The sequence below is a fragment of the Canis aureus genome, chromosome 36 (genome assembly GCF_053574225.1).
Source record: "Canis aureus isolate CA01 chromosome 36, VMU_Caureus_v.1.0, whole genome shotgun sequence".
NCBI classification, from domain to species: domain Eukaryota; kingdom Metazoa; phylum Chordata; class Mammalia; order Carnivora; family Canidae; genus Canis; species Canis aureus.
This window is the reverse complement of record NC_135646.1, coordinates 18,413,786-18,426,222: the sequence shown is the minus strand read 5'-3', so window position 1 is coordinate 18,426,222 and position 12,437 is coordinate 18,413,786.

The window sequence follows — 12,437 nt, the reverse complement described above, 5'->3', positions numbered from 1 at the left end:
GACTGGAACTTCAGATTTGGCTCTGGCCTGGAATGAGTATTATGGTATATACATCTTTTCAAACTTGTGTAAAGTAGAATTGCTTTGAGGGGGAGTATTTGAATTTGTAGTTTTAGAAATATTGTCAATTTGCTTTGCATAGAGGTCATACTGATGTTCAAGAGCGGCTGTCATCCTATTTTTTCCCCATAATACAATGTTATCAACATTTTTTATCTTTACCAATTTGATAGTTTAACAATGACCTCATTACTGAATTAATTTGTATTTCCTTTTTTTCTGAATCAGATTCATTATCTTTTCATATGGTTAAGAGTAATTTATATCTCATTTTCTGTGAACTGTCGACTCATATTTTTTGTTCATTTCTTTCAGCTGTATTATTGCCTTTTAATGTAGGACCCCTTTAAGGAAACTAGCCCTTGCTTGTAACTGCTTCATTTTAGTGATAAAAGTTATAAGCTCTTGTTTCATTGTGCATTCATCAATAAGAAATACTAACTCCATGCCTGCCCTGCATTTGGCACAGGAGTTAGATATAGGCCCCATCCTCAAGAAGCTTCCAGGCTATGAGAGATACAGTACCTTTCCCATATGTCTATTTTAAACAAGGCATAGGCAGATATTGGAACTCAAGGGTACAACACCACTTAGCTCATGGGAGGAGTTGCAGAGGCTCAGGAAAGTATTCGTGGAGAACATGAAACACCAGCTGGATCTTAAAGGAAAGAGAGACTTAGCCAGATCACGGAGAAGAGGTTTACATTTCAGGTAGAGAGACCAACTTGTGCAAAAACACAAGCACGTTGCCTTTGAGGAGTTCAGCATGTGAATTCAGAACAGCTGGAGAGCAGGTTAACGGTTGGAGAGTGTAAGAGCTGGGAGTAGCAACGTGGCTGACATCATTATATGACAAATCCATGCCTAGAAATTTGGAGTTTATCTCAAGGGCACTGGAAAGCTAATAATATATATATATATATATATATTTTAATCTTCACGTTGAATTATTATAATTTATAATTAATAACCTTACATTATGGAAAGCCATAAAATGAAAACTAAAAGTCTTTCTCTTGCTTGTCCTCTCCCCTACAGTTCTAGTCTTCAGTTTTTACAGTTTCTATTTATCTTCATGACTCTAAAATGTTTATGTTCATATTGCTTGATCTATTAAACTTAACAGTACTTATGGACTCTCCACAGTGAAAGATGAAGCATTTAGCTCACTTCCAGTACCTCCCACCCTCCCAAGTTTTTGGAAGTGTTTTAAGAATGCAAGGGACCTAATTAGGTTTGCAATTTGGAAAGATAGTTTTGCTAGCATGGGAAGGATGCTCTGGTAGCTGTTGTGATAAGTCATGCAAGAATGTGGGATGGAGGGGGGTTAGTGAAAGGTATTTGGAAAGGCTGGGATGGTGACTGATTAGGAGTTATTAGAGGGAGGGAGAAGGTTGCTTTCTGGGTGCTGATAGGGGCTACAGCAGGTGGTACTTCCACTCTGAGATGGGGATTCAGGAGGAGACAATGATTTTATAGGGGAAGGAAGATGATAAAGTTCACTTTGGATTTGCTGAGTTTGACACGTTTTAGGGAATCCAGGTAGAGATGCCTTCTGAGGCAGCTGGACACAGAAATGTGGCACTCGGGAGTCAGACCTGGGCTGGGATACAGAGTTTTTGAGTCAGGCATCAATCTATAGTTTATTCATTTTCTCATTCTTCAACATATGTTTATTGAATGTCTTCTATGAGCTACATGCTGGGTATAAAATGGTAGCAGCAGAGAAGTTTCTTTACCTCATGGAACTTTCAGAAAGGTAGGAGGTAGGCAGTAACACATAAACTTACAAAAGATGTGCATAATTACAAATTGAGGTAGATGCTGTGAAGAAAAGAATATGGCTTATGCGATAGAATAATACCATAAAACAAATTTAGACTGGGGAAAGCAGGGGAGAAATAAGTGGGTAGGTAAGGCTTCTCTACACCTGGACATGCAGGGTGTAGAGCATTAAGGAGGTCTTGGAAGGAGAGCCTTTTAAATTTGAAGTCATAGGCAGACCAAGCCCCAATCTTCGTGGAGCTGAGGGTAAAATACCAACTGATGGAGGCGCCACTAAATACCTAAACAATATAAATCAAAACAGGGTATTAAGAAATATGTTCTATTGCTCTACTGGGACAAATATACCTTCGTAATGACAAAATAGAAAAATACGTGTAAAGACCAAGAGTTAGCAGTTATTAACAACAACTGAATTTGTCATACATGACTAGATCTTCTGTTAATGGGCTGAGATGTCTGGATGAGCGATAAAATTAAAACACCTATCATACTCTGTTTCTGGAACTGGGTACTGGTTATTATTTGCTCTGAAACTTCACTGAGCTGTACCCGTATGATTTGTGTACTTTTCTGTATTATTATACCTTAGCAAAGAATTTAAAAAATTTATCATATACTTATGCCATAAAACTAATTCTTCTTGTTTTTATTTCAGCACAAATCATAAGTGTTATAATCAATATTTTAAACACAATTTATAATGATGAATGAGGCAACTTATCTATACTCATTGTAATTCATTGTAATTCTTTGTCAAATTGAGATTGTGCCTTGATCTCAAATGGTCAGAAAATAGTCTGTAGAGAAATTAGTTTCAGGGACATCTGGGTGGCTCAGTGATTGAGTGTCTGTCTGCTTTTGGCTCAGGTCATGATCCCAGGGTCCTGGGTTGGGTCCTGCATCAGCCTCCTTGCAGGGAACCTGCTTCTCCCTCTCCTGTGTCTCTGTCCCTCTCTCTGTGTCTCTCATGAATAAATAAATAAAATCTTAAAAAATAAAAAAATTAGTTTCGGGATAACTTATGGATGGATCTTCTTCATACTCATTTCTTTATAACTTGTTAAAATCCCACTTTTGTTGTATTTTTTTACATGTAGCTTTTTTCTCATTTAGAAAAATAATTTGCTCTAAAATAAAAATACTTTAAATTTCTTTTAAAAAGAAAACATTCACGTTTAGATTGATTTCTTTTTTTTTTAGATCGATTTCTTTTTATAATAAATAACAAGTAATAGTCCCTACCAAATACTTGTGCCAGAACAAGTACGGAACTAATTTCAATTTTCTAACAGACCACAATTTGTTTTTTTATTTGAGGATCTTCTGTTATTTCACTTCATTCTTCTAAAGGATTATCTGTCTTGTCTAAGGGAAGTCTAATTGCTTTAACAGTAGTTGGCATTCCCATTATGTACTCAAAAGCAGTTGTAAGGTCAAATTTACTGTTTAAGGAAGGTTTCTATCTTTTGGCAAATCCGTAAAATATTGTGTATATTCTTTGAATTTTTTCAAAGACAGTTATCACTCGCAGCATATTTGAATATGCGTCTCATATAGTGCCAAATACAAACAATGAGTCATATATGACTTTTTTATTTTGGGCCAAAATTCTGACTTACATACATTATTCTTTCCAACCATGTTAGCCTCCTTCTCATAGGCTTTCTTTTGATAACTAAAAAATTTAATAAAATTGTTTTATGTCTTTTTACAATTTAAAATTCTTAAAATACAATTATTTATTTATTTTAAAGATTTAAATAAATGGTATTAATGTTTTTATAAATATTGTATACTTTGCAATTTTACCATTTAGTTGCCCAGGTAAATGTGGTGTGCGCTAAGATGTGCCATCCAGGTCACCTGTAGGACTGACCCTTTACTTCTGTGCTGCTGGAGTGCTTGCTTTTGGTGGTGCCTTCTCTAGGAATTGCTCTCTGCTGAAGGCAATTGCTTTATCCAGAGTTACTCCTTCTCCCCTAGAATGGCCTTTGTTTAATGGTGGGTCAATTTGGAGGTGCCACCATTGGGACAATTCAGAAGGGACAACCATCTCTGCTCCAGAAATTCTAGTAGTATTGACTGAGGCTTCTGTTTTAACTGCAACTGCATCACAGTTCAGTTTTTCCCTGTGCTCAATCCTGATTCCTTCATTGCGCTTTCCTACTGGATGTTTTTTTGCTTTCCCTGTAAAAATTCTAATAAATTTCAGAATCTCAGAGTTTGGTTTCAAGAAACCTAACCTATGATAGCAAAGAGTCAGTCTCAACCTTCATGTGTGTTTTCTAGGCTTACATATATACAGATTTTGGAGTCTTTTAAATTATTTAATATTGCAAAATATTACAAAATATTAAGTGAACTTCTTGAAACTATGTGCTAATTTGTGAGCACTTCTGGAACCACAAATTGGAACTGAAAGAGAAGCAAGAAAAAGAATGTTTAAGTAGTAGTGGGAAGTGATATCTTGTTGTAAAAGGGTCTATTGCACTTATGCTGAGAGGAGGAATTTATAGGATTAACTCTTTTTTTGAAGAAAAGTTTCTGGTATTCAATCTTCTTCAAAACTTGGAAGCAATATCTGCATCTAAAATGGGCAGAGGTGCAACCTACAACTTTTCATGGCATTCTTCCAGCATTTTGTGTTTGTAGGACAAGAGATGTGGAATAGCATTGCCTACAGCCTGATATGCAGGATCCTCAGGACAGAGGCTGTCTTATGGGGTTTTCAGAGTGAGATGAAAACACAGGACCCTGGAGAATACCAATAGCTAAGAAAAGGACTGAGGAAGGAAAATCTGTGGAGACCTAAGGCAGCTACTGGAAAGGAGGAGAGTAGAACTATTAGGTAAAAACATGTGAAGTTGATTGATATTTGACCTTTAAAAAATTAATACACAATTTTTTGAAAGAGTAGTTTTAGGCTCACTGCCAAATGAGGTGAAAAAGTAGAGAGAGATCCTATATATATATATATATTTTTTTTTTTTTTTAAAGATTCACATGTGTTTAATGTATATAAAGGCAAGGAAAAGACAGTCCCAGATTCAAAAGCGATATTCTGTACAATTCATATGGTGGGGTTGAAGGGGATGGGGCCATAGAACCCACACCTGAACATGTACAAAAATAACTTACATGGTGACCCCCATCAGCAAGGGTGATGTAGCTCTTCCCAGCTCCCAGGGCCCGGGGGGTACATTCTAGAAAATGGCACTGTGGGAGCTAACCAGTACGGGCCAAGGTGCTGTGGGGGTGGGAAGGGGTGCCAGTCCAGAGGGGAGGAAGGCCTATGAAGAGGACTTGAGAGGGTTGGCAGCCAAGTGGGAGCTCAGTAGTTTGTCATATATATATATAGTTCCCTACTCCAAAAAACCTCCCCTGTCAACATCGCCCACCTGACTGGCATTTATTTCAATCAATGAATTTACCATTGATGCATCATTATTGATCAAATTCATAGTTCACATGAGGGTTCCCTCTTGGTGTGGTACATTCTTTGGGTTTTGACAAATATATAATGATGTATATTCATCACTAAAATATACAGAATAGTTTCACTGTACTAAAAAATTCCCTACATTCTACTATCATCCTTCTTGGCTATTTGGCTATTTTTGAGCTGAAAGTACTGTTATTTCATACATTTCAATGTAAAGAAGAAAAAGGATTACATTTACTCTAAAGGAGAAGAAAGTTTCTAAGTCTGATGTGTAGTCAGTAGTGTTCATTAGGTAAGATGAGAGATGAAACCAGTTTTTTTGGATTTAGCAACTGGGGCCTTGGTAAGACTACTTGCAGTGACACAGGGGGCTGGAAATTAAGTCCTAGCAGGAAAAATTGTGACCAGGCAGTGAAAAATGGGAGATCAAGAGAGTAGAACTTCTCGGGCAGCCTGGGTTGCTCAGTGGTTTAGTGCCGCCTTCAGCCCAGGATGTGATCCTGGAGACCCGGGATCGAGTCCCACTTCAGGCTCCTTGTATGGAGTCTGCTTCTCCCTCTGCCTGTGTCTCTGCCTCTCTCTCTGTCTCTCTGTGTGTGTCTCTCATGAAGAAAGAAAGAAAGAAAGAAAGAAAGAAAGAAAGAAAGAAAGAAAGAAAGAAAGAAAGAAAAAGAAAAGAAAGAAAAAGAAAAGAAAGAAAGAAAGAAAAAGAAAAGAAAGAAAAAGAAAAGAAAGAAAGAAAGAAAAAGAAAAGAAAGAAAAAGAAAAGAAAGAAGAAGAAAGAAAGAAAGAAAGAAAGAAAGAAAAAGAAAAGAAAGAAAAAGAAAAGAAAGAAGAAAGAAAGAAAAGAAAGAAAGAAAGAAAGAAAGAAGAAAGAAAGAAAGAAAGAAAAAGTCTTTAAAAAGAGAGAGAGAGAGAGAGAGTAGAACTTCTGGCAAGAAATTTCCTTCTGAAGAGAAGCTTCTCGGCACCTGAGCTTCTTTATTGGTCTGGAAGCTCCTTGATGGTATCTCCAAAGTTCAGCACACTGTGTATTAACTAGTTTATGGAAATTCCTCAAATGTTTGTTGATTGGAGAATAAGAGGAAAATAATTAGGTAAAGGAAAGTTTTTGTTGTTGTAAGGAGGCAAAGATTTAAGCTGCTTAAGGAAAGAGGACAACTAGTAGAGAGAAATGAAAGGTGAAGGAATAAGAGAAAGTTATAGATGGTGAAAGATACTTAAACAATGAGGTGGAACTGTAGTGCTGGGGAAAGGGATCTAGGGCGAGGTAGAGCAGTGAATCCTGGCCTGGAGAGTGATTCTAGTCACCTTTCACACATACATATGTGTACAGAGTGCCCTGAGCATTATTTTTAGAGTGTGGGGAAAGGCCATTTCAACCATCCAATCCTGACCTTTTGCTGCACTATATGAATAGAAGGGAATGGACTAAGTGGGATTTGTTTTCTGCAAAGCAAGCTCTTTGATTCTTCTCTTGGTGCAGAATGCACAGGATGACTTGATATCAGAGGGGCAAAGAAAAATAATCAGAGCTTGTACTATATTCCCGTGTGGACAGAGCTATTTCCTACATAGGATTAATTGGTTCTCTGAGAGTTGTTGCCTATACCAACAAATAGTACTGGAAGGTCTGAGTGCTGTCTCCCCTTTCTGTACCCCTGTTCTCATTCTGTTATCTACTTGTATGTAACAAACCATCCCAGACTTAATGGCACGTAACAATAGTATATTATTATGTTATCTTTTGTAGTTTGAAGGTTGACTGGGCTCAGCTTGGTGATTCTCATTTGTACCTCTGGAGCTTCTTGAAAGCTTCCAGGCTTTCCAAAGTTTTCCAAGGCTTTCCATTTTGAAGGTTTCCTCATATAGTCTGGCAGCTGATATTGGTATCTGGCTAGGATTTCAGGGGATACTATTAGCTGGAGGCTTTGGCCTATTAGATGGTTGGCAGCCAAGTGGGAGCTATAGACTATTTCCATATGGCATAGGATTTCTAATAGTATGGCAGCTGGAGGCCAAGGGCAAGGATACCTTGAGAGGTTCAGCAGAAGCGGTTTGCCTTAGAGGTTAGAAGTGAGTCACTAAGACCAACCCATTTCTTTCTTTTTTTTAAAAAAAGATTTTATTTATTTATTCATGAGGAACACAGAAAGAGAGAGAGGCAGAGACACAGGCAGAGGGAGAAGCAGGCTCTATGCAGAGAGCCCGACGTGGGACTCGATCCCAGGACTCCAGGATCACGTCCTGGGCCAAAGGCAGGCGCTCAACCGCTGAGCCACCCAGGTGTCCCAGACCAACCCATTTCAAGGGAAGGAGAATCATACTCTCAAGGTGGGAGAAGGGGCAAGGAATTTTAAAATAGCCATATATCCCAAATCCCATATCAACAACAGTACGGTGAAAATATCAAGGCAAAGTGGAAAGGGTCTAACATTTGGAATAAGGAGACTTGACTTGATGGATAGATTTCTATGTAAGATCACTTTAACACTATAATCTTTAAAGCTTGCAGGGGAAGAGATCAAAAGATAATATCAGTGTTTGCTGGGGATCCATCTGTATTCAGCATCTCTGTAGACTGTATTACTTCTAAATTCCTTCCAAATGCCACATGTATATGTGTAGCTTTCATATGTTGGCATTCAAGAAGCTAATATTTGAATCTTCAGTAGTAATGCATGGCCAATGTTTAGAGAATGCTTACAAGCACCAAGCACTGTAGCATATGCATAATATACATAGTTTTATCCAGTCTTCACAATTTTTCTATGTGATTGACACTGTTTTGTTCTTTTTAGACACAATGAAACTAAGACTTAGAGAACTTAAGTAGATTGTCAAGGATTCAAACTCAGGGAATTTATTTCCAGAGCCACATTATTAATCATTTTGCTTTACGTGGTCTCTTTCAACTTGTTGCAAGTCATTGGTACCCATGACTTGTGGTAATTTCTTAGATGTGAATCTGAAACTTTTTCCCCATGAGGTTCACCTTGGAGGCAAGTTACCTACGTAGAGAATGAGCTACGCTAAGAATTGGTTGGATATTGTGGGTTCCAAAGCGCTTACCACTGCCAGCCTCTTCACATTTTTTGCTGCAGCTAGATAGTCAAATTCTTTCAATCTTCTGTGAATAAGCTTAAAGGGCTTGAGGGTAGGGTATGCATGTGTAGGAGTGCTAATGAGCACCTGCTGACCTGACTGAGCCTGAATTATTATCTTCCTATTTATCTGAGTCCACAGCCTCCTCTGTTAGTCATTAATATAGCCCTTGCTATCATCCAGCCCCAGTCTTTCGTCCTCAGGCAGTTAGCAACCTCAGTATTAAGGATACACTTTGTAGCTAACTCCTAGACAACTTTCCAAAGATGAAATGGGCTGACTAGGCAAGCAGCCAGTTTCTCATCTCTAAAGTGAAGATAGCTGGATGATCATTTGTCAAATATATAGGAATTAAATAAGTAATAAATAAGATCATAGCTACCATTTGTTTGGTGCTAGGCAAATGATAAGCATCTTAAATATATAACCTCCTATGCTAATGATAACCCTGAACACTGTTTATTTTCAGTTAAGGTAATTGAGACCCAGAGAAGTTAAGTAACTTGTCTAAGGCCATGTGTCAAGAAGTGGCAAAGCCAACCATTTCATTCAACCTCAAAGCTTCCTCTCTTTTCACTAGTGTTCATGTCAATCTCACTGTGGGCTAGGTGCTTAAACCATCCTCACCTTAAGATCTCTCCTAATTCAGAGATTCTACAAGTCTATGAACTTTTGTGTCAAGGCATGAAATAACACTGTATGAGATTTCCTTCCCACTTGTTTTTCTTTTCTTCATTTTTCTCGGGGGGAGTAGTCCAGAAATTGAAGTGATTAATACATCTTCATAGCTCCTTTAACAAACAAGTGAGTACGTGGTTTTCACACTCAAATCAAACCCAAGGTTGTTTTCTGACTGTAGATGGGTCTTTGCAGAATGTAGTCATTTATAAATTAGGTGGAGCTTGTGCCTGCTTGCCTCACTGGAGTGGAGAAAATGAGCCATGAGGGTCTGTGGGAGTGTGGGGGTCATGCTGGGGGAGGTGTGGGCAATATTTTGAAAGACAACTACCACAGTCACAGATATGTTACACCTCGGTGGCCTCTGGGTGTTTGGGAAGGATTACAAGTACTACATATAATACAAAAGGGAAAAAGAGGGGCAGGCGAGTTGGGTCTGGCCCAAGAACTTATGATCTGACTCATAGAGGCATGAAAACATTTGAGAGAAGGGGAAGGTGTGTACTTTAGGCAAATATGAATGCACATACATAGGACAGCAAATTTGGGACTTTGAAAGTGTGCTGGAACTTTTTCATGCCACAAATAAGGAACTGAGTGCTACTTAAGTTGTGCTAAGGCCTAAAATGTGCTGAATGAATAAAATTACTATGCATGTCTTCATATTAGCATGTAAACCAATGCCTATTGAACCCCATGTCATATAGTACAGGCACCTGAATGATCATGTAACTCAAAACTTGAAAATTGAGATGTTGCATCTTGAAAATCTACAGAAAAGGGACCTACAATTAAGACTTTATATCATATTATTTCACAAGAAAGAATAATTAAATATAAATTATGATGATGGCTTATTTACCTTTATGAAAACCTGTTTTGTAGGTCAAGAAGTATAACTACAATATAACTCATGTTTTTGTTGTTTTGGATTCCTTTTAATACTTTGTTCCCTTCTCTCTTTTTTTAAAAAAGATTTTATTTATTTTTTTAGAGCATGCATGCAAGTGGGGGGACGGGCAGAGGGAGAAGAAGAGAGAGACTCTCATGCAGATTCCCCACGGAGTGTGGAGCCTGACACAAGACTTCATCTCACAACCCTGAGATCATGACCGGAGCTGAAACCAAGAGTTGGATGCTTAACCAACTGAGCCACCCAGGCATCCTGTTCCCTTATGTTGTTATATGATATAGTATATTATTTAGAATGGGCTTACCTGTGTAGTTTTTGTTCCAACAAAATATTGTTTTGGGCACTCTATTATTCTCTGCCTATTAACAGTTTTCCAATATAAAAAATTGAAGAGTGTGTTCTAAGAGTTAGGTAACAAAAAATATGAATGTAAAAATGGAAAAGAATGGACAAAAGATAAAGTTGTGTTTGCTAAAGATAGGATTTTGCAAAAAAGAAAAAAGATAAGGTGTCAAAAACTTTGGGGAAACACTACAGATAATATTCCCTTCAGATAGTCACGATGTACATTAACATATTAAAGGTTCTGAGAAGTCCTATAATTAAAAAAACTGATTTACCTTTTTAAAAATTGAAGTATAGTTGACATACAATGTTATATTAGTGTCACGTGTATAACATAGTTATTGGACAACTCTATATGTTATGCTAATGCTCACCAAAAACTGATTTATCTTTTAGAAAAATGTTTCCCAGCTAATTTTGATTTTTTAACTTATTTTTAAAATATACAATATCTATTAATAACTCATGAAACTAGTGTCCTGCATTGCATTTTGGGATGCTGGTTTAGGATCCTTTTTGCTTCTATCCTTGGCCTCTACGGAAGGTTGCTAATACTTGTCTTACTCAGTTTGAAGCTGAGAATTAAAATAATAATAATAAAACTAAAATTGTGTAGCACAATTCAGCTTATGAAACGCTCTCTGCTGATCTTCATGGCAACACTCTGAGGTAGACATATTGTTCCCATCTTCTAGAGGAGGGAACTGAGGCATAGAGAATTGAAGTGCTTGTTGTGGTAGGATATATACAAGAGAAAGGAGTTGAACCTTACTTAGCCTTCTCCATCTAAAGGACAAACCCATACTGATTGTACTTTAGAAATTTTTAAAAATGAATCTATGTACTTAATTGAGCATATGTAACTGGCTGGGAGGGAGAAGAAAGAAAAGAGTGCAATTGTATAAGCATCAGTGAAGATCCTAGTCCTTCTCTGGACAACCAGCACTCCCTGCTGGAGCAGATGTGTGGATGTGGAGAGCTTTCCTGTTCTCTTTAGGCCGGTATTTTACTCCAGGGAATTGTCCTAAAAGAAGGCCAAAGTAGTTTAAGGAGAGAAGAGTAGTCTGGGCTGCTCTGGAAGCTCAGACCAAAGGGTGCAGAATCCATTCATCTTCAATATCTCCAATGGATGCCGGAAAAAAAATTCATTTGTTTATTGAACATGGATCGCATAATGACTCCATGTTTATCATGATTTTAATGACTCAGTTACATTTTTTAAAAACTAAACACTTTAACCATTGGGAAGAAAGGACATAAAAAGTACCACGACTGAACTGCCGAATATTTTATCCCTGTATTTGGTAATCAGATCATGTATAAAAACCAGGCCAATAAAATTTGTTAGTTCCCAGAAGGATTTCTAAGTAGCCAAAAGCTTTTAACAGGAATTCTTTTTTTTTTTTAAGATTTTATTTATTTATTCATGAGATACAGAAAGAGAAAGAGGCAGAGACACAGGCAGAGGGAGAAGTGGGCTCCCCACAAGAAGCCTGATGAGGGGCTCGATCCTGGACCCGGGAATGTGTCCTGAGCCAAAGGCAGACACTCAGCTGAGCCACCCAGGCCTCTCTTAACAGGAATTCTTAATGGCATCTGAAATTAAACATTCCACAATACTGTTCTCAAAATCAAAGTTTTAATCTCTGACCCATATGCATCTGACTCTGTGTGCATATGTGAGTGTATGCTCATATAGCCACACGAAACACAGTATATCTTCATGAGAAACCTAATTTTAAGGTCAGCTATTGAATTCAAGGGTGAGAGATCTTTTCATAGAGTATGAATCAAGAAACAATCATAACTAGAAAAAAAACCCTTACAAATAATGGAGGGGAGAAATTCAGGTCACAATGTGCCCAGAAGCCATAGTTTTTTACTTTCCTCAAGCAAGGAGATCTCTAAAAATATAATCTCTGTAGATATTGAAAACATCTTTTGTAGGAGACCATTTGCAGATAATATTCTAGAACATATTTCCCTGTCAGAGCTTTATTGAATTTTTCTGAATTTCCAGCATTTGCATGTGTGATGCATAGGGATATATGCATGCATAGGGATATAATGAGCAACACCAACGGAGACATAGTTAATGAAGCAAAT